The sequence below is a fragment of the Scyliorhinus canicula genome, chromosome 2, assembly GCF_902713615.1.
Source record: "Scyliorhinus canicula chromosome 2, sScyCan1.1, whole genome shotgun sequence".
Taxonomy (NCBI): Eukaryota; Metazoa; Chordata; class Chondrichthyes; order Carcharhiniformes; family Scyliorhinidae; genus Scyliorhinus; species Scyliorhinus canicula.
Window position 1 is genome coordinate 282,469,494 of NC_052147.1, and position 21,032 is coordinate 282,490,525.

At 52.3% G+C, this 21,032-nt stretch overlaps 1 long non-coding RNA gene across 1 annotated transcript; it reads right to left on the minus strand.

The window, feature by feature from the left end:
* LOC119962464 lies at positions 1–20,818 on the minus strand. The gene is made up of 4 exons (XR_005459884.1): positions 20,592–20,818; positions 18,921–19,084; positions 11,718–11,863; positions 1–40 (listed from the first exon to the last, which is right to left on the minus strand). It is a non-coding gene; the product is annotated as an uncharacterized LOC119962464 (long non-coding RNA).
* Between the last annotated feature and the right edge of the window lie 214 nt (positions 20,819–21,032).

The following is a 21,032-nucleotide window of genomic DNA, read 5'->3' on the forward strand; positions in this document are numbered from 1 at the left end:
CGTCAATGAACAGGTCTCCCAACTTGCAAATGTTGCAAATCTAAAATACAAGCAGAAAACACTGTTAATAATCAGCAGGGCGGACAGCATTAGTGGAGAGAGAAACAGCGTTAATGTTTTAGCTCGGGGGCAGCACGGTGACGCAGTGGGTTAGCCCTGCTGCCTCACGGCGCCGAGGTCCCAGGTTCGATCCCGGCTCTGGGTCACTGACCGTGTGGAGTTTGCACATTCTCCCCGTGTCTGCGTGGGTTTGGCATGTTCCTGTCCTCATTGCTCTTCTCCGAATGCATTCAGTTTCTCTGTTCTTTAGCTCTCCCCTAACCGATGTCTCTGAGCTCAGTAATCATCTGGGTGCCTTTTTTACGCACCGCCTCTCTGGCCTTGACATTCTTCCTCAAAGTAAGGTGACTGAAGCTCAATGTAACTCACGGCACTGGAGCCTAAATCGTGTTGAATTATGACTGAACAGCACATGCTGACATTAACCCACAGGTTTTCCAGCATCTGCAGGGGCTGAAAAGATACATGATAACTTGTGAGTGTCTAGAAAATTGCTCTGCCTTTAATCTTGCTCCCCACTTCCCCATCACTTTTAAAAAATAAATTTAGCGTACCCAATTCATTATTCCCAATGAAGGGGCACTTTAGCATGGCCAATCCACCTACCCTGCACATCTTTGGGTTGTGGGGGCGAAACCCACGCAGACACGGGGAGAATGTGCAAACTCCACACGGACAGTGACCCAGAGCCGGGATCGAACCTGGGACCCCGGTGCCGTGAGACCGCAGTGCTAACCACTGTTTAACAACCTGCTGTCTATGCCTATGAATTGCCCATTAAGGTGGCTGTAGAAAGCTAGTGTTCAGGATAAACACTATGGTATTGACTTACATACGGATATATGAACTAGGAACAGGAGTAGGCCACTCGGCCCCTCAAGCCTGCTCCGCCATTCAGTAAGATCATGGCTGGTCTGATTGTGATTTCAACCCCACAGTCCTGCCCAGCCCCGCTAACCTTTCACCCCCTTGTTGATCAAGGACCTATCCAGCTCGGCCCTAGAAATATTCACCCACTCTGCTTCCACTGTCATTTGAGGAAGAAAATTCCAGAGACTCGCGTCCCTCAGAGAGAACCAATTTCTCCTCATCCCCATCTTAAACAGGCGACGGCCTTTTTTTTTAAAGCAATGACCCTCGGTTCTACATTCTCCCTCAAGAGGAAATATCTCCTCTGCATCCTCACTGTCAATAGCCCTCAGGTTCAAAAACAGCTTCTTCCCCGCCGTTACCAGACTACTGAATGACTCTGAATTCACCTGAGGAAGGAGCTGCGCTCCGAAAGTTCGTGTTTGAAACTAACCTGTTGGACTTTAACCTGGTGTTGTAAGACTTCTTACTGTGCTCCCCCCAGTCCAACGCCAGCATCTCCACATCATGACCCTCTTATGGACTGATCTCTCCACACATCGTCTCTACTGAGTAGCACTACACTCCGTATGCTTCACCCGATGTCTGTGTCTGTGTATTTACATTTGGTATTTATCGTATGCCCTATGTTTTTTCATATATGGAATTATCTATTTGAACTGTACGCAGAATAATACTTTCCACTACCTTGGTACGAGTGACAATAATTCAAATCCAAATCCAAAATCTTATGTGTTTCGATCAAGTTGTTTCTGACTTTTCTAAACCTCCAGTGAATACAAACGTGGTCTACGCAGCCTTTCTATATAAGACAACCCGTCCAATCCTTCATTGCAACATTAATGGTGAGCCTTCTTGTGACACTAATAGAGATTATTAGATTATGTTATTAGCCTGGCAAACCCTCTGAATGCAACATCAATTGATCTCCGCAGCCCTGAAACGGAACAATTTAATCTGATTCCTACAGGTGCTCAGTGGTTAGCACTGCTGCCTCACAGCACCAGGGACCCGGGTTCAAATCCCACCTCAGGTGACTGTCTGGCGTTTGCACGTTCTCTCCGAACCTGCGTGGGTTTCCTACACGGTAGAATCCCTACAGTGCAGAAGGAGGCCATTCGGCCCATCGAGTCTGCACCGACCCTCAGAAAGAACACTCCACCCAAGCCCACTTCCCCACCCTATTCCTATAACCCCTTAATCTAACTACACATCCCTGGACACTAAGGGGCAATTTATCATGGGCAATCCATCTAACCTGCACATCTTTGGACTGTGGGAGGAAACCGGAGCACCCGGAGGAAACCCACGCAGACACGGGGAGAACGTGCAGACTCCGCACAGACAGTGATCTGAGCCAGGAATCGGACCTGGGACCCTGGCACTGTGAAGCGACAGTGCTAACCGCTGTGCTACCGTGCCACATGTGATGGACCGAATGGCCTCCTTCTGAACTACAACAATCCTGCGAATTTGTCTTTTTGTTTTAATCCAGCCTTCTCCTTTCCTTGTTTCTCTGCTCCTCTGTAATTCACCCAATTGTTCATTTGTTAAGGAGATAGATTGTTGGTCCCAGCATTCGCTGAAGGCCCCTGGTTCCCTCCCCTTCCCTTCACCGAGTTTACTTGGTCAACCAGACAAGATAATGAGTGAAAAGAACGGGAGCGAGTTCATCAAAGAGAAAAGACTGCAGGGAAAGGAAAAGCCACAAACATTTGTCGAACAAAGACAAAGGACAAAGAAAATTACAGCACAGGAACAGGCCCTTCGGCACCGGCTCTTGGAAAGAGCATCCCACTTTTTTTTAACGGTGCTTCTTTTTTCAAATTTAGAGAACCCAATTATTTATTTTTTTAAATTAAGGGGCAACTTAGCGTGGCCAATTGCTACAAAACGTGGATTGGCCAATCCACCCACTCAGCACATCTTTGGCTTGTGGGGGTGAAACCCACGCAGACACGGGGAGAATGCACAAACTCCACACGGACAGTGACCCAGAGCCGGGATTCGAACCCGGGTCCTCAGCGCCGCAGTCCCAGTGCTAACCACTGTGCCACCGTGCTGCCCCACATCCCACTTAAGCCCAGGCCTCAACCCCATTCCCGTAACCACACCTAACCTTTTTGGACACTAAGGGGCAATTTAGCGTGGCCAATCCACCTAACCTGCACATCTTTGGACTGCGGGAGGAAACCGGAGCACCCGGAGGAAACCCACGCAGACAGGGCGGGGGGGGGGGGACGGGGGACGTGCAGACTCTGCACAGACAGTGACCCAATGGGGAATCGAACCTGGGACCCTGGAGCTGTGAAGCAACTGTGCTGACCACAGAGCTACCGTGCTGCCCTGGAGACTGAGCGACAATTCCTGGAGACCCCAGGCCCATTCCTGGAGGTTTGGCAACTCCTATACACAGATAAATAATTGGTCAGATTGCCAAGGGGAAATGCCCTTGTTCTTCCCGAAATGCACCCACCTGAGAGGACAGGTGGTTCAATGTCGGATCCGAGGGACAGCACCTCCTGCAGCTCCCCAAGTTTCTGTCTGAACGTTTGAGTTGAACAGTCTGGACCAGGAGATTCAGAAGCAGAGTGATTGGCCAGGTCTTTTCTTTGATCTAAATTTCGAGTACCCAATTCTTTTGTTCCCCAATTAACGGTTGAGGACTCTGGGTCTGTACCCGTTGGAGTTTAGAAGGATGAGGGGGGTGAAACTTACAGGATACTGCGAGGCCTGGATAGAGTGGACATGGAGAGGATGTTTCCACTTGTCGGAGAAACTAGAACCAGAGGACACAGCCTCAGACTAAAGGGACGATCCTTTAAGACAGAGAACAGTAAGAAGTCTTACAACACCAGGTTAAAGTCCAACAGGTTTGTTTCAAACACAAGCTTTCGGAGCGCAGCTCCTGAAGGAGCTGCGCTCTGAAAGCTCGTGTTTGAAACAAACCTGTTGGACTTTAACCTGGTGTTGTAAGACTTCTTACTTTGCTCACCCCAGTCCAACGCCGGCATCTCCACATCAAAACAGAGAAGAGGAGGAATTTCTTCAGCCAGAGGGTGGTGAATCTGTGGAACTCTTTGCCGCAGAAGGCTGTGGAGGCCAAATCACTGAGTGTCTTTCAGACAGAGATAGATAGGTTCTTGATGAATAAGGGGAGCAGGGGCTATGGGGAGAAGGCAGGAGAATGGGGATGAGAAAATATCAGCCATGATTGAATGGCGGAGCAGACTCGATGGGCCGAGTGGCCTAATTCTGCTCCTGTGTCTTATGGTCTTAAGGGGCAATTTAGCGTGGCCAATCCACCGACACTGCACATGTTTTTGGGTTGTGGGGGTGAGACCCACGCAGACATGGGGAGAATGTGCAAAACTCCACACTCGACAGTGAGCCGGAGCTGGGATCGAACCCGGCTCCTCGGCACGGTGAGGCAGCAGTGCTAACCACTGAGCTGTGACTTACGAAAGGGAAAATGCTGGAAAATCTAAGAAAGTCTGGCAGCGTCTGTAGGGAGAGAAAAGAGCTAACGTTTCGAGTCCGATGCCTCTTTGTCAAAGCTGTGCATTACACCTGATAAACACACTGATAACTCTCAGCCCCAGATTGGGAATCTGATCCCAACATCACAATTAGAAAATCAGATTCCATTCCCACCCTCACCATTCCCTTCCCGTTCTGGCTGTTTGTTTTGTCTAGCATTTAGCCACGCTCCCTAACTTCTAATCTGTGGCATGCTGATTGGCTGGCACATGGTCCCTTAAAGCCCCACCGATCAAACAGCTAAACACACAGCAATTAATTGTGAAACAGAGGCGGTTATGTGTAGACAAACATCAAACGATTGGAGGAGAACTGTGGGTATGTTTCGGGTGGGAGGGAGCGAGGCTGACGAGGGAAACAAGGAGAGCGGCGGAGACCCCCCCCCCCCCCCCCCCTCCCCCCTCCCCGGGTTCAATCCCGCGGCTGTGCTGAGGGAACGGATCTCCGTCTTCCCATACCGGCTAGGGGAAGGGATAATACCAGGATTCCCGCTACTGTCGATGGGGATAATCATGCACGATCGGAGTTAATGACAACAATAACCTGCATTCAGTTAGCACCGTTAACATTGTTTAAAAACCTCCCCGTGTCTGCGTGGGTCTCGCCCCCACAACCCAAAGATGTGCAGGGTAGTGGATTGGCCAGGCTAAATTGCCCCTTAATTGGAAAAAAAATGAATTGGGTGCTCTAAATTTATTTAAAAAAAACATTGTTAAAAACATCGCAGTTTTGGCGGCAAGCCAACGTCAGGCGATATTGGGTCAGCTGACCGTAAATAGAGTCCAAAGAGTAGGTTTAAGAGAAGCTTCGAAGGAGGGGTCAGGAAGGCAGGGAATGCCAGAGCTCAGGAACATGGCAGCTGAGGGCACAGAGCAATGCTGCTGCGATGGAAGCGGGGGTGCAGAAGAGGGCAGAATCCCAGGAGTGCAGAAAGGAGCTGACAGGCAGAGAGAGGGGAGGGGCAATGGAGGGATTTGAAAACAAGGAGGTGAATTTTATAACCTGCAATTGCAGCCTCCCACCAGTCAAGGCAGTGTAGCACCAACACTGACTGGACCACTGCATGTGACAAATCAACATTGAGTTCCCATTATACATATCAACAGAGGAATTTATATTTTCACTCTTTTGTCACAGCTAAGGTGTACTCACTGTTGTAACAGATCAGCCAATGATTACAAACCAAGATCTGACACACAGCAAGGTGATTATGAACAGCATACCTATCAGCGATGTGAGTTCAGAGGTAACTGCTGGTCAGGATACAGGGGGAAGCTCATCTTCTCTACTCTAATATAGTAGCCAAGGGATAATTTATAGACACCACAGCGGGCAGATGGGCTCAGGATTCACATCACATTTAAACGCGGAAGATTCAACAGTGCTGCACTCCCTCAGTACTGACCCTCTGACAGTGCAGCACTCCCTCAGTACTGACACTCTGACAGTGCAGCACTCCCTCAGTACTGACCCTCTGACAGTGCGGCACTCCCTCAGTACTGACCCTCTGACAGTGCAGCACTCCCTCAGTACTGACTTCGAGACAGTGCGGCACTCCCTCAGCACTGACCCTCTGACAGCACGGCGCTCCCTCAGTACTGACCCTCTGACAGTGCAGCACTCCCTCAGTACTGACCCTCTGACAGTGCAGCACTCCCTCAGTACTGACTTCGAGACAGTGCGGCACTCCCTCAGTACTGACCCTCTGATAGTGCAGCACTACCTCAGTACTGACCCTCTGACAGTGCCGCACTCCCTCAGTACTGACCCTCTGACAGTGCAGCACTCCCTCAGTACTGACCCTCTGACAGTGCGGCACTCCCTCAGTACTGACCCTCTGACAGTGCAGCACTCCCTCAGTACTGACCCTCTGACAGTGGGGCACTCCCTCAGTACTGACCCTCTGACAGTGCAGCACTCCCTCAGTACTGACCCTCTGACAGTGCGGCACTCCCTCAGTACTGACCCTCTGAAAGTGCAGCATTCCCTCAGTACTGACCCTCTGACAGTGCAGCACTCCCTCAGTACTGACCCTCTGACAGTGCGGCACTCCCTCATTACTGACCCTCTGACAGTGCGGCACTCCCTCAGTACTGACCCTCTGACAGTGCGACACTCCCTCAGTACTGACCCTCTGATAGTGCAGCACTACCTCAGTACTGACCCTCTGACAGTGCCGCACTCCCTCAGTACTGACCCTCTGACAGTACGGCGTTCCCTCAGTACTGACCCTCTGACAGTGCGGCACTCCCTCAGTACTGACCCTCTGACCGTGCGGCACTCCCTCAGTACTGACCCTCTGACAGTGCGGCACTCCCTCAGTACTGACCCTCTGACAGTGTAGCATTCCCTCAGTACTAACCCTCTGACAGTGCGGCACTCCCTCAGTACTGACCCTCTGACAGTGCGGCACTCCCTCAGTATTGACCCTCTGACAGTGCAGCACTCCCTCAGTACTGGCCCTTTGACAGTGCAGCACTCCCTCGGTACTGACCCTCTGACAGTGCGGTGCTCCCTCAGTACTGACCCTCTGACAGTGCAGCGCTCCCTCAGTACTGATCCTCTGACAGTGCAGCACTCCCGCAGTACTGACCCTCTGACAGTGCAGCGCTCCCTCAGTACTGATCCTCTGACAGTGCAGCACTCCCGCGGTACTGACCCTCTAACAGTGCGGCGCTCCCTCAGTACTGACCCTCTGACAGTGCAGCACTCCCTCAGTACTGACCCTCTGACAGTGCGGCACTCCCTCAGTACTGACCCTCTGACAGTGCGGCACTCCCTCAGTACTGACCCTCTGACAGTGCGGCACTCCCTCAGTACTGACCCTCTGACAGTGCGGCACTCCCTCAGTACTGACCCTCTGACAGTGCAGCATGCCCTCAGTACTGACCCTCTGACAGTGCAGCACTCCCTCAGTGCTGACCCTCTGACAGTGCAGCACTCCCTCAGTACTGACCCTCTGACAGTGCAGCATGCCCTCAGTACTGACCCTCTGACAGTGCGGCACTCCCTCAGTACTGACCCTCTGACAGTGCAGCACTCCCTCAGTACTGACCCTCTGACAGTGCAGCACTCCCTCAGTACTGACCCTCTGACAGTGCGGCACTCCCTCAGTACTGACCCTCTGACAGTGTAGCATTCCCTCAGTACTAACCCTCTGACAGTGCGGCACTCCCTCAGTACTGACCCTCTGACAGTGCGGCACTCCCTCAGTATTGACCCTCTGACAGTGCAGCACTCCCTCAGTACTGGCCCTTTGACAGTGCAGCACTCCCTCGGTACTGACCCTCTGACAGTGCGGTGCTCCCTCAGTACTGACCCTCTGACAGTGCAGCACTCCCTCAGTACTGATCCTCTGACAGTGCAGCACTCCCGCAGTACTGACCCTCTGACAGTGCAGCGCTCCCTCAGTACTGATCCTCTGACAGTGCAGCACTCCCGCGGTACTGACCCTCTGACAGTGCGGCGCTCCCTCAGTACTGACCCTCTGACAGTGCAGCGCTCCCTCAGTGCTGACCCTCTGACAGTGCAGCACTCCCTCAGTACTGACCCTCTGACAGTGCGGCACTCCCTCAGTACTGACCCTCTGACAGTGCGGCACTCCCTCAGTACTGACCCTCTGACAGTGCGGCACTCCCTCAGTACTGACCCTCTGACAGTGCGGCACTCCCTCAGTACTGACCCTCTGACAGTGCAGCATGCCCTCAGTACTGACCCTCTGACAGTGCAGCACTCCCTCAGTGCTGACCCTCTGACAGTGCAGCACTCCCTCAGTACTGACCCTCTGACAGTGCAGCATGCCCTCAGTACTGACCCTCTGACAGTGCGGCACTCCCTCAGTACTGACCCTCTGACAGTGCAGCACTCCCTCAGTGCTGACCCTCTGACAGTGCAGCACTCCCTCAGTACTGACCCTCTGACAGTGCAGCATGCCCTCAGTACTGACCCTCTGACAGTGCGGCACTCCCTCAGTACTGACCCTCTGACAGTGCAGCACTCCCTCAGTACTGACCCTCTGACAGTGCAGCACTCCCTCTGTACTGACCCTCTGACAGTGCAGCTCTCCCTCAGTACTGACCCTCTGACAGTGCAGCACTCCCTCAGTACTGACCCTCTGACAGTGCGGCACTCCCTCTGTACTGACCCTCTGACAGTGCGGCACTCCCTCAGTACTGACCCTCTGACAGTGCAGCACTCCCTCAGTACTGACCCTCTGACAGTGCAGCACTCCCTCAGTACTGACCCTCTGACAGTGTGGCACTCCCTCAGTACTGACCCTCTGACAGTGCAGCACTCCCTCAGTACTGACCCTCTGACAGTGCGGCACTCCCTCAGTACTGACCCTCTGACAGTGCAGCACTCCCTCAGTACTGACCCTCTGACAGTGCAGCACTCCCTCAGTACTGACCCTCTGACAGTGTGGCACTCCCCCAGCACTGTGTGTGTCGCATGGGTATCTCTCCAGCAGTTGACTTCCAGGTGGCCATGTTTCATTGAGCGGCAGCACTTTTAGGAGAGGATAGGGACATGAGAAGTATATATTGAGAACATTGTTCTTTTACTTTGACAGATTGGAGAAGTTTTATCTTTTCAATTTAGCGCAGCATGCAGGCGTCGCTGGGCCTGCATTTATTGCCCATCCCTAATTGCCCCTTGAACTGAGTGTTTCGCTCGGCCATTTCAGGGATGGTTAAGAGCCAACCACATTGCCGTGGGTTTGGAGTCACATATAGGCCAGACCGGGTAATGGACGGCAGATTTCCTTCGCTAAAGGGCATTAGTGAACCAGATGGGGTTCTACCGCAATCGACAATGGCTTCATGGTCATCATTAGACTTTCAATTCCAGAATTTTATTGATTTCAAATTTTATTATCTGCCACGGGATTTGGCTGGTTTAGCACACTGGGCTAAATCGCTGGTTTTTAAAGCAGACCAATGCAGGCCAGCAGCACGGTTCGATTCCCGTACCAGCCTCCCCGCACAGGCGCCGGAATGTGGCGACTAGGGGCTTTTCACAGCAACTTCATTTGCAGCCTACTTGTGACAATAAGCGATTTTCATGTCACCATTTCCCTTTACTGCCCTTGAGAGGTTGGTGATAAGCTGCTGCAGTCCCTGCGGTGTAGGTACACCCACTGTGCTGTTAGGGAGGGAGTTCCAGGATGTTGCCCCAGCGACAGTGAAGGAACGGCCGATATATTTCCCAGTCAGGGTGGGGAGTGACTTGGAGGGGAACCTCCAGGTGGTGGTGTTCCCAGGTATCTGCTGCTCTTGTCCTTCTAGATGGTAGTGGTTGTGGTGAGTTGCTGCAGTGCATCTTGTAGATGGTGCACACGGCTGCCACTGTTCATCGGTGATGGAGGCTGCTTTCTCCTGGGTGGTAGAATCATAGAATTTACAGTGCAGAAGGAGGCTATTCGGCCCATCGAGTGTGCACCGGCCCTTTCAAAGAGCAGCCTATACAAGCCCACGTATCTATCCTATCCCCGTAACCCCCACTTAACCTTTTTGGAGAACTGACACTGACACAATGGGCTGAATGGCCTCCCTCCATGCTGTGGACCTGTGAACATAATAGGAGCAGGCGATTATCTCATCTCATTGAAACGTACAGACTACAGGGAGGCCTGGGTAGAGTGGACGTGGAGAGGAGGTTTCCACTTACAGGGAAAACTTGAACCCGAGGGGACACAGCCTCAGACTGAAGGGACTGTTTGAAACAGAGATGAGGAGGAATTTCTTCAGCCAGAGGGTGGTGAATCTGTGGAACTCTTTGCCGCAGAAGGCTGTGGAGGCCAAATCACTGAGTGTCTTTAAGACAGAGACGGATAGGTTGTTGATCAATAAGGGGATCAGGGGTTATGGCGAGAAGGCAGGAGAATGGGGATGAGAAAAATATCAGCCATGATTGAATGGCGGAACAGACTCGATGGGCCGAATGGCCTAATCCTGCTTCTGTGTCTTATGGTCCATGGTCTTATTAAGCCCCTTGAGACTCTGCCATTTAATAAGATCGTGGCCCATATTCTTCCTCTACCCATTTTTCCACATTATCCCCTTAACCCCCTTTGAGTCCAAAGATCTATCACTATATTCAACAATGGGACATCCCCAGTTCTCCAGGGCAGGGAGCCATAAAAGTCCACAACCCCTTTGAATGAAGAAATTGCTCCTTAACTCCGTCCCCAGTGGCCAACCCCTTGTCGTGAGACTGTGACCGTGTGTTCCACCTGCAGGAAACATTCTTTGAGCAGTTACACTGGCAAGTCGCATGTTTCAATGTGAATGCTGTTTTGTGGAGTCCAGTCAAGAGAAAGCATTAAAGGCATCACCAAAAGTAACCATCTGCTGTAAACTGAAAGAGGTACAGAGGAACCATTCATTCTCTGTACCAGGGGAATGAAACCAAACCTAGTCTGGGGGGTGAAATGGGTTTATGGGGGACAGGAGAGGGGGTTAGTTGGATCAGAGACACACGTGAATTTCAGTCTTCATATTTTTATTTTTTTTATTTAGAGTACCCAATTATTTTTTCCAATTTAGGGGCAATTTAGCGTGGCCAATTTACCTAACTTGCACAACTTTTGGGTTGTGGGGGCGAAACCCATGCAGACACGGGGAGAATGTGCAAACTCCACAGGGCCGGGATTCGAACCCGGGTCCTCAGCGCCGTAGGCAGCAATGCTAACCACTGTGCCACCGTGATGCCCCCAGTCTTCATTTTAATAGTTCCGACATAGGCTGTAGAAGCCCTGTGGTAAACACCACTGGTAACACACTACGTGTATTACGGTATTGCCACTGTACTACAGTTAACACAGTAAATCCCAGTCTGCTGGCTCCTCCCAGCAGGCGGAGTATAAAAGTGTGTGCTCTCCTGCGCTGCTTCCTGTCTGATTCCAGTTGCAGGAGGCGCAACATCTAGTGCAATAAAGCCTCAATAGTTTCACCGTTTCGTCTCGTGGTCATTGATGGTACATCAAGCCCACACTTGGAAAACCCAAAATGTCTACTCTTAACTGTGATTCCACGGATGTGCCGCACTCAGTGAACAATCCTGAGTGCGCTCCGCTACACTAACAACCCACAGACACGATGGGCCAAATGGCCTCTTTCTGTGCTTTCTATGATTCTCTCATTTCAGATAATCAGTTGAGGTCACTTAGCTTGTCAGAAGCATCATAGATTCATACGTTTTCTGCCAACAACAGGAATATGTTCAAGCCTCGCATCGTTTTGACTTACCCAAGAAGAGAGCCTCCAGTCTCCCTTTTGTTTTCTTCAGGGCAATGTCTCAGCCACTCAGAGTTGACTATCAACCAACCCGCATCCTTTACTCCAGTAGTATAAATCGCTGTGATTATTTGAAATTTGGCATTCTTGTATTTGTCCTGATGAATGAAAGACAAAATGCTTCGGCAACATGTCTCTCTCTTCAGCAACTTTCAATGCAGATTGCAGTGTCTAGATTTAAAATGGGACCGGCCTCGGTAAGTTGTTGTTCTGTAATTGTACCCTCCCTCCAGTAACGGTGCTACAGCACCACCAATGGGCAGATGAGGACATTGCAGTCTGAGTTTACAGCACAGTAAGAAGTCTTACAACACCAGGTTAAAGTCCAACAGGTTTGATTCAAACACGAGCTTTCGGAGCGCAGCTCCTTCCTCAGGTGAATGGCTCAGCTGCGCTCCGAAAGCTCGTGTTTGAATCAAACCTGTTGGACTTTAACCTGGTGTTGTCAGACTTCTTACTGTGCTCACCCCAGTCCAACGCCGGCATCTCCACATCATGAGTTTACAGCTGCAGCAGGTGTGGGCAACAACATTGTCATGAGTGTCAGTTGTGTCTCAAGGAACATCCTTTGATCTCAGAGCAAGGGGACTCCTCCCCATTTCCTCAACGACCAGAGCCCCAGCCCCCTCTCCCAACCCCCCCGTCCCCTTAACATCTAATCCAAGGAGTCACTGTTTAAAAATAAGGGTTTGCCTGTTTCAGACGGAGAGGGTGAGAGTTCTCTCTCTCAGAGGGTGGTGAGTCTCTGCAACGTTCTACCTTCGACAGTGGAAGCAGAGTCTGTGAATGTTTTTAGGGCAGAGCTTGACAGATCCTTGATTAACACAGGGGTGAAAGGTTATCAGTGGGGGGGAGGGCAGGAATGTTGGGCTGAGGTTATAATCAGATCCACCATGATCTTATTGAATGGCGGGGCAGGCTCGAGGGGCCGAGTGGCCTACTCCTGCTCCTAAGTCGTATATTTGGGTTTTTTTTTAAAGTTTAGAGTACCCAATTCATTTTTTCCAATTAAGGGGCAATTTAGCGTGGCCAATCCACCTAACCTGCACATCTTTGGGTTGTGGGGGCGAAATCCTCGCAGACACGGGGAGAATGTGCAAACTCCACACGGACAGTGACCCAGAGCCGGGATCGAACCTGGGACCTCGGCGCCGTGAGGCCGCAGTGCTAACCACTGCGCCGCCGTGCTGCCCCTATGTTTGTATATTCAAAAGGGGGAAGATCAATATCTCAGCCCGAAAGCAGTCCAGCTAGAGAGACAAAGTTCAGTTCACAACCGATCAGGTCAATCTTCACACCTTCAGCTCAATTCCAGAACAATGGGGTCAACAAAGTCGCTGTGCTAGACTCCTGTCCAGACCATTGGATCTGAACATCAATGTCACCCGGACTGGTTCGATTCAAGCGATGCCGAAACATGTGGAACAAAAAAAAACCGAGCAGCATTCATACATAATAAAAACAGAAAGTTCTGGGGGAAAAAACACAGCAGGTCCTGGCTGCCCCTGTGGAGAGAGAAGCAGAGTTAACGTTTTGAGCCCCGTGCGATTCTCCTTCAGAACTGGAACAGTCGTGGACGACCGGCAGAACGACCCCGAGGTCACAGGGCAAGGGCCCAGCGTTCCAACAGCACACGGCTGACCCCCTTAAGAGAGGCACAGAAGGTAAAGGACAAGTGGTGGGAAGAGAAAGCCCAAGTGATCCAACAGGTAAGATGCTGAGCCTCAGGACAAGCAGAGCTTCCCGAAGCCACCAGCGCCACCTATGGACGGAGGCCAAGTGGACAAATTCCACTTTGTTCTTCTCTGAGATGTCCGTCAACGCTGGAAAGAGCATTACCCACAATTCCACAACTGTCAAACCACAATGATGGCCTCCAGGTTGTTCCCCGGTACCCTGCGGCAGAATCCACAGATAAAAAAGAACAGCAGCGGGGAAAGCGGGCATCCCAGCCTTGTGCCTCTGTGCAGCCTGAAGTATTCAGAGCTGGTGATGTTTGTCCGCACGCTCACCGTGAGAGCTCCGTACAGTAGTGAAGCAGTGAACCCTGACCTGAATCCAAACCACTCCAGTACCTCTCTGAGGTACTTCCATTCAACTCTGTCGAAGGGCTTTTCGGTGACCAAGGATTCTCTCCCCGGATGGGGTCATTATCACGTTCAACAGGCGCCCGATGTTCGATATTTCTGCCCGCCGCCCTCCTGTGGGATCAACCATACTTGCCTGTGTTGCCTTTTTTTACCTACTGTAAATATTACAATCAATAAGGCTGCCCTTCTTTCTTTGGATATCGATATTATATTGCTCAGAGTCGCCAGGTATCAATGATACCATCACAAGGTTCAACCGGGTATCGATCAAAGAGCAAAACACCAGTTAGTTAGTTCAAGATCAATGATACTTTATTTACACACACAATTATCATGCAACATACACACTACTAATGAAACTTCACCTATCAACTATGACAACCTGTACTTAACTTCAGGCACCCGGCTTAGATCAGAGGAACAGTGGCCGCTGTTCGAATCTGGGTTTATCGGGTCTGGAGAAGTAACGGCTGCTCAGCTGGGCTCATCCATCTGGTAGCGGCCGTTGAACTTGCTTCTAGCGGTGCTGCGATTGGAGATGGACGTTGCTGGAGCACCAGGTCCAAGAGAGGCCGAACACATGGTGGTCTCTCTCTCTCTTTATCCTTGGGGGGTTTTGCGCTCTCTTAGGGCGGTTCTTCAGTTTGGACCCCACTAATTAGGTAATTCCTGATCACTGTGTTCGGTTTGAGCCATGGTGCCAGCCCAATGTGGCTGTTTGCGGTGCCTTTGTGTTTCGTGTTGCCATGTGCGGCCTGCCGTAGCCAGCCTAGTGCCCCCCCCCCCCCCCCCCCCCCGTTCACCCCTACTGTCTCTCGGCTTTCCCCCTGGGTCTGCCTCCCCCTCCCCTCCCCCCCATGCCCCAGTATGTCTCCCCTCTAGCTTTTCTACCTCTGTCTTCACTCCCTACTTTCCCTTTCATCTAGAGTATTCTCCCACCCCCCCTCCCCCCCCCCCCCCCCCCCACCCGTCACCAGGCACCCTCTCCCTACCGGGGGATGTGCCACGCCCCCCGCCCCCTTACCCATAGTTCCTTGTGCTAGCTCACCAGCTAGTGTGACGCCCCACCCCATCCCCACCGAGATCAATCTAAATCTCCCCACCGTCTGATGTCTGTTTCCCCAATTCTACCCCCTCTCCCCTTTCTGAGACTAAACGTCAGATTTGAAGACTATTCAGTCCTGTGCAAAACAGCCTCGACATTTTTGTTGACCGATGTGGTAAGGTGTCTGTCTCACTGCCGGTTCCGTTGCTTTCCCAGCCCATGCTGATTGCTGATTTCCTCGGTGAGGAAATAGTATTCCCTCCCCCAGAGCCCGGCTGGGTACAGCATTCCAAACGGCACATCGCTCTTCTATAGGGCCGCCTTGGCGTTGTTAAATTCCGCCCGGCGCTTGGCCAGGTCTGCCAATCTCCTGGCACAGCCGGATCGAGTGACCCTCCCCAATTACAGGCCGTTGTCTGTCTCGCCCAGTTTAGGGTCCTTTCCCGGCCTTGGTACCGGTGCAGTTTTGCAGTGATGTCCTGCAGCTGTTCCCCGGGCCCAGGGCTTTGGCCGGAGTGACCTGCAGGCCTCTGTCCACCTCTGGGGTGTTGGTGATACCATCCCTTCCAACCAGTTTTCCCAGCAGCTGGGCCGCGTACTCCGTAGGGTTCCTGCCCTCGGTGCCCTCCGGTAGGCCCACGATGCGGCGGTTCTGGCGCCGTGGACAATTTTCTTCGACCTTCCCCCTTAGCGCCCCTTGCATCGCCAGCAACCTCGCCACCTCCATCTCCACCTCCGGTGAGGTGATCCGATCGCTCTGGTGGGCCTGCGGCCTTCTCCAGCCCTCTGGTCGTTGCCTCCTGTGTCTCTAGCCGCCATTTTGTCTTTTCCAACGCCGCTTGCAGGGCGGCCTCCGCTACCTCCACTTTTACCGTCACCGCCATTTCCAGTTTGATGGCAGCCTTGAGCTTGGAGCTCCTGAGTTAGGAATTCCCTTCGTTCACCAGGAGGTAGCCCGGAATACGGTCCTTCCGGGGCCGGTGTGGCCGGGACCTCACCCCCCACTCGTGTTTGCCATCGTCTCGGTCGTTCTCTCCCGGATCTTATTGCCTCTGCCATCTCTTCAGCTTAGCGGGTTCCTGCTGCCTGGCACGTTCCTTTCGTGGTGGTGGTGTTGGAGGAGGGTGTGGGTTTTCTTTCCCCGTTTAGTGGGCTATTTTGGGCTAAAAGTGCCTAAATTCAAGTTTCCAGGAGGTGAGGTAGAGGCACTGCTGTTGGTAGCACCTACATGTCTACGTGGACGTTTCGTCTGTGCCAGCCCAGGCCTGGAGGTTCTTGGCAGGCTATTTGAGCACGGGGGGCATCACTGTCGATCCTATCCCTGCCCAGGCCCATCGTCCAGATAGAAATGAAAAATGAAAAATGAAATGAAAATCGCTTATTGTCACGAGTAGGCTTCAATGAAGTTACTGTGAAAAGCCCCTAGTCGCCACATTCCAGCGCCTGTTCGGGGAGGCTGTTAAGGGAATTGAACCTGTGCTGCTGGCCTGCCTTGGTCTGCTTTCAAAGCCAGCGATTTAGCCCAGTGTGCTAAACAGCCCTAGACATAGACAGACATAGACAGGAGGCACAGTGAGGGTCCCCAGGTGGACCTTTAGCCGTGGCTCAATGGTTTCACTCTCGCTTCACAGTCAGAAGATTGTGGGTTCAATTCCCACTTCACAACCCTGAGCACAAAGTCCAGGCTGAGGGACGTCAACGTTTTACTAATTACATTCTAAGGTTTGCGCGGTGGCACAGTGGTTAGCACTGCTGCCTCACAGCTCCAGGGTCCCGGGTTCAATTCCCGGCTTGGGTCACTGTCTGTGCGGAGTCTGCACATCCTCCCCGTGTGTGCGTGGGTTTCCTCCGGGTGCTCCGGTTTCCTCCCACAGTCCAAACACGTGCGGGTTAGGGAGATTGGTCAATTAGCCCTTCGTGTCCAATGATTAGGTGGGGTTACAGGCTGCTCTTTTGGAGGGCCGGTGCAAACTCAATGGGCCGAATGGTCTCCTCCTGCACTGTTGGGATACTAAAGTCAGTTACATTGTTAAGGTGAAGGGAAACAGGTGATGGCCACTGCTTGCCTTTGAACATGTATAAATCGGGAACCTACCCCTCGATCGAGGCTACATTCATGGCCAGGCGGCCTTGGAGACGGAGCATCCGGTGTTGGCAGCACGGTTCCTGTAGCCACCGAAGTTGGCCATTCCCTCAATACAAAATGGAGGAATGCAAAGCTTGCAGGGTAAAATGGACAACGTTTGCAGCACAAGCAGGCTGCACCAAGCTAATGTGTATTCTGTCTGCTAAGAGAGCAGACAGCACCGAAACGAACATTCCGCATACTAATGAGGCAATCTCCGGGATAGTTAACATAGTAATGGAACAATCCCAGGGACAATGGACACAAATAGGGAAGTAACTGCAACATTGTATGGGAAGCCAGACACCCCGGCACCAGCGGGGTTTGAAGACAAAGCACCTGAAGGCCCGCCCAGTAGCCGAGGGACAGCCTCAGTATTGGGGGGATTCAAACAAATTGATTGGGAAGAGACCCAATCGATCCCCAGCAGATAGAGGGTCCGCCCAAAAGGGCGCGAAGCCCTAGGACCTATAAAAGACAGGTCCCAAACTCAGTTCGTTCTTCTTGACCAGCCCTCCCCTCTTGACCAGCCCTCTCGACCAGCCTTTACCGAAGAAGACCTTGACCGAGAGAGAGGAGAGGTTCGGACAGCAGCCGCCAGCAAGTAAGTGTCTCACAACGATCGCTACCAGAGATAGACACTCCTGACCCCTTTTTAACCTGTACCAACCTGAAGTCTGCGGACCCAGTGCAGAGCAAGAGGCCTTGTCCCCGATCCGGCAGTTCCTTTTAAGATAAGTATTGGTTTATTTAGTGGTAGGAATAGTTTAGTAATCTTAGCGTGTGCATGGGTAGTTTATAATTGTATTATAATAAACTCATTTGTTTGAACTTACTAATTGGTGTATGGATTTATTGCTTTGAACTTGAACTTGAAACTTGTGGCAGTATCTTAATGATACCTGGCGACTCCAAAGCTAAGTAACGAAACAGAGCCAAATCGAGTGTTGAGCACACTCACCCAGAACGAGTAACATTCCGCGACCGGTGGGCCCCGCAGGGGCTAGGGTGCATCATCCACCCTCGGAAATGTCATTTTGATTTAGCTAGTTAAGCTTCCTTTGATGCTTCGTTTCAGTTCCACTGCCCCACCAGGGCTTTTTATTAAAAAAAAAATTAATGGACCCCATCAGCGTGAGAATGCTGCAGTGTTGACGGTGCTGCCTTTCAGGGAATATGTTAAGGCGAGACCCCCCCACCCCCTCATCCTCCCCCAGTGTCAAAGATCCCACGGTCACTATTCAAAGGGGAGCAGAGGAGTTTTCCTGGTAACTTGGGGCCAATGTTTATTCCTCAAACACCATCACTGAAAACAGACCCTCGAGTCACTCCACATTGCTGTTTGTGGGATCTCCCTGTGCACAGTAGCCATTGTGTTTGCTACTGTATAAGGGAGATAGATATCATAGAATTTACAGTTTAGAAGGAGGCCATTCGGCCCATTGAATCCGCACCAGCTCTTGGAAAGAGCACCCTACCCAAGCCCACACCTCCACCCTATCCCCATAACCCAGTAACACCACCCAACACTAAGGGCAATTTTGGGCACTAAGGGCAATTTATCATGGCCAATCAACCTAACCCGCACGTCTTTGGACTGTGAGAGGAAACCGGAGCACCCGGAGGAAACCCACGCAGACACGGGGAGGACGTGCAGACTTCGCACAGACAGTGACCCAAGCCGGGAATCGAACCTGGGACTCTAGAGCTGTGAAGCCACAGTGTGCTAACCACAATGCTACTGTGATGCTCATTAAGGTGTAAGAGAGGTCCTTAATTGGCCGTTATCTAACCTGGGGTGCCCCAATGTTGGGGAAGGGATTAACTTTGGCCCAGTTTGGCCCGAGATACTGGCAAGAACAGCCCCTGCCCTTCTTCAAATTTAAACCACGCACCCTTTCAGACGAGGCTTTGTTTTAACATCGGGTCTGAAAGACGCAGAATTCCTTCCGTGCGGCGTGGAGAGCTGCCAATCTATCCAGCCTGCAGCGTAGAGTTGTGAAGCGTCATAGGGCCGAAGGGCCTGCCTCCATGCTGTAAACATCTATGACCCGATCTCCTGGGTGAGACAAAAAAAGACACAGTTCAATCCCAGGCTGATTGGAGTCAGAGGGCAATAAGCAGAGAAAAGGGCCATTTGTCCCATCATGCCTGGAGCTGGTTCATGAAGGAGTTACCCAATTAGTCTCAATCGTCTGCTATTCCCCCCCCCCCCCCCCCCCCCGAGCCCAGCAGAATTCCTCCTTTTCAAATATTTCTGCAATTCCCTTTTCCTCCTGAATCTGTTTCCACCGCTCTATCAGACAGCGCCTCCCAGATCACAACTCGCTGCGTTAAAACAAAAAGTCCTCCTCTGCTCCTCTGGTTCTTTTACCCTTTACCAGCGAGGCAGCACAGTGGTTGGTAAATTCTTCAGTCGCTGTCTCTACTGGTTACCGGCCCTCCCCCCCCCCCCCCCCCCCCCCACCACGGGAAACACCGGGCGGGATACCCCGGGGTCGGGCCGGAGAATCCCCGTGACCGGCGCGCGAATCGCGGCAAGCCGTCCCGAAGCCGGGTCGTGATTCTCCCCAGAGCGGAGAATCGGCGCCATTGGCGCCGGTGTGGTTTGCGCGGCGCCGGTCGGGGGCCGCTCTACACGCCCCCCCCCCCCCCCTCCGATTCTCGGCCGCGGCCGTCGTACAAAACCCGAGTCCCGCCGGGGCCGTTTACACCTGCTCTCAGCCGGCGGGAACTCGGCATGGAATGGTCCTGGGGCGGCCTGTGGGGGGGGGGGGGGGGGGGGGTCCGACCCCGGGGGGGGGGGGGGCCTCCGATGCGGCCTGACGTCTCTGGCTGGGAACCTCCTTTCTTCCGCGCCGGCCCCTGTATCCCTGCGCCATGTTGCGTCGGGGCCGGCACGGAGAAGGGGGCCACTGCGCATGCACGGACCCCACGGCGCCCAGTTGATTCCGGGATCAGCAGCTGGAGCGGCGTGGGCCGCTCCAGCGCCGTGCTGGCCCCCTGTAGGGGCCAGAATTGCTGACCCTGAGGCCGTGTTGACGCCGTCGAGATACGCGACGGTGTTCCGACGGGATCAACACTTAGCCTCAGGATCACAGAATCCCGCCCTCCATCTCCCCAGGTACTCCAGCCTCCAGCAAAACTCCTCATGGTTTTGAACACGTCCATTAAACCTCCCCTTCACCTTTTCTGCTTTGGTGGAGGGGGGGGGGGGGAGTAGAGGGGAAACATCTGGAAAAATTCCTTCCCCCCCCCTTTGCGATTATAACTTATCCAGGAAATCACCTTGACCCCGAGATGTGACAGGATTGTAAAAGACTTGCAGGAATGCAAGGGAATGTGTGCAATAACTGCATTCTTTTCTGATTGGTGCCTCTGGTGCGAAACTGCACAAAACCACACAGCTCAATAGCAAGGGGGGGGGGGGGGAAACACCAAAAAAACATCTAATCTAAACAGCCAGAGAGCAATCGTCAGGATCACGTATAGAAAGATAAGCATGAAGGCAGAGAGACAGAGAGAGAGAGAGACAGAGAGAAAGTGTTAGCGACAGACATACTGACCAGCCCCGTTGGGGGAGTTCTGTTTTCCTCGAGTCTGTGCTGTCAGGCAGTTTTTCCTGCTTCCCAGAGGACCCTGATATTCCTTCATGGTTTTTGATGCCATACCGTCAGTACATTCCACCCCAGTGAGCACAACTCCTCAACCACAGATGTGAGGAGCAAAATACTGGAGCAGTAAACAAGCCCAAACCAAACAGCAGAACGCAGAAACCCTGCAACGGACCTCACTAATCTCCCAAGGATAGAAACCCAGTTACTTGGCACCCAGTACAATTACTGCGCCAGTTAACTTCACAGAGTAACAAATAACTCTTTACTGGTTACCAGAGAAAGAGGAAATATCTTTAGAGGTTACTAGAGATTGAGTAACTAATCATTTCACTCTTTCACCCTGAGTAACTAATACCTCTGTACCAATATTGGCGAGTTAGCAACAAACAT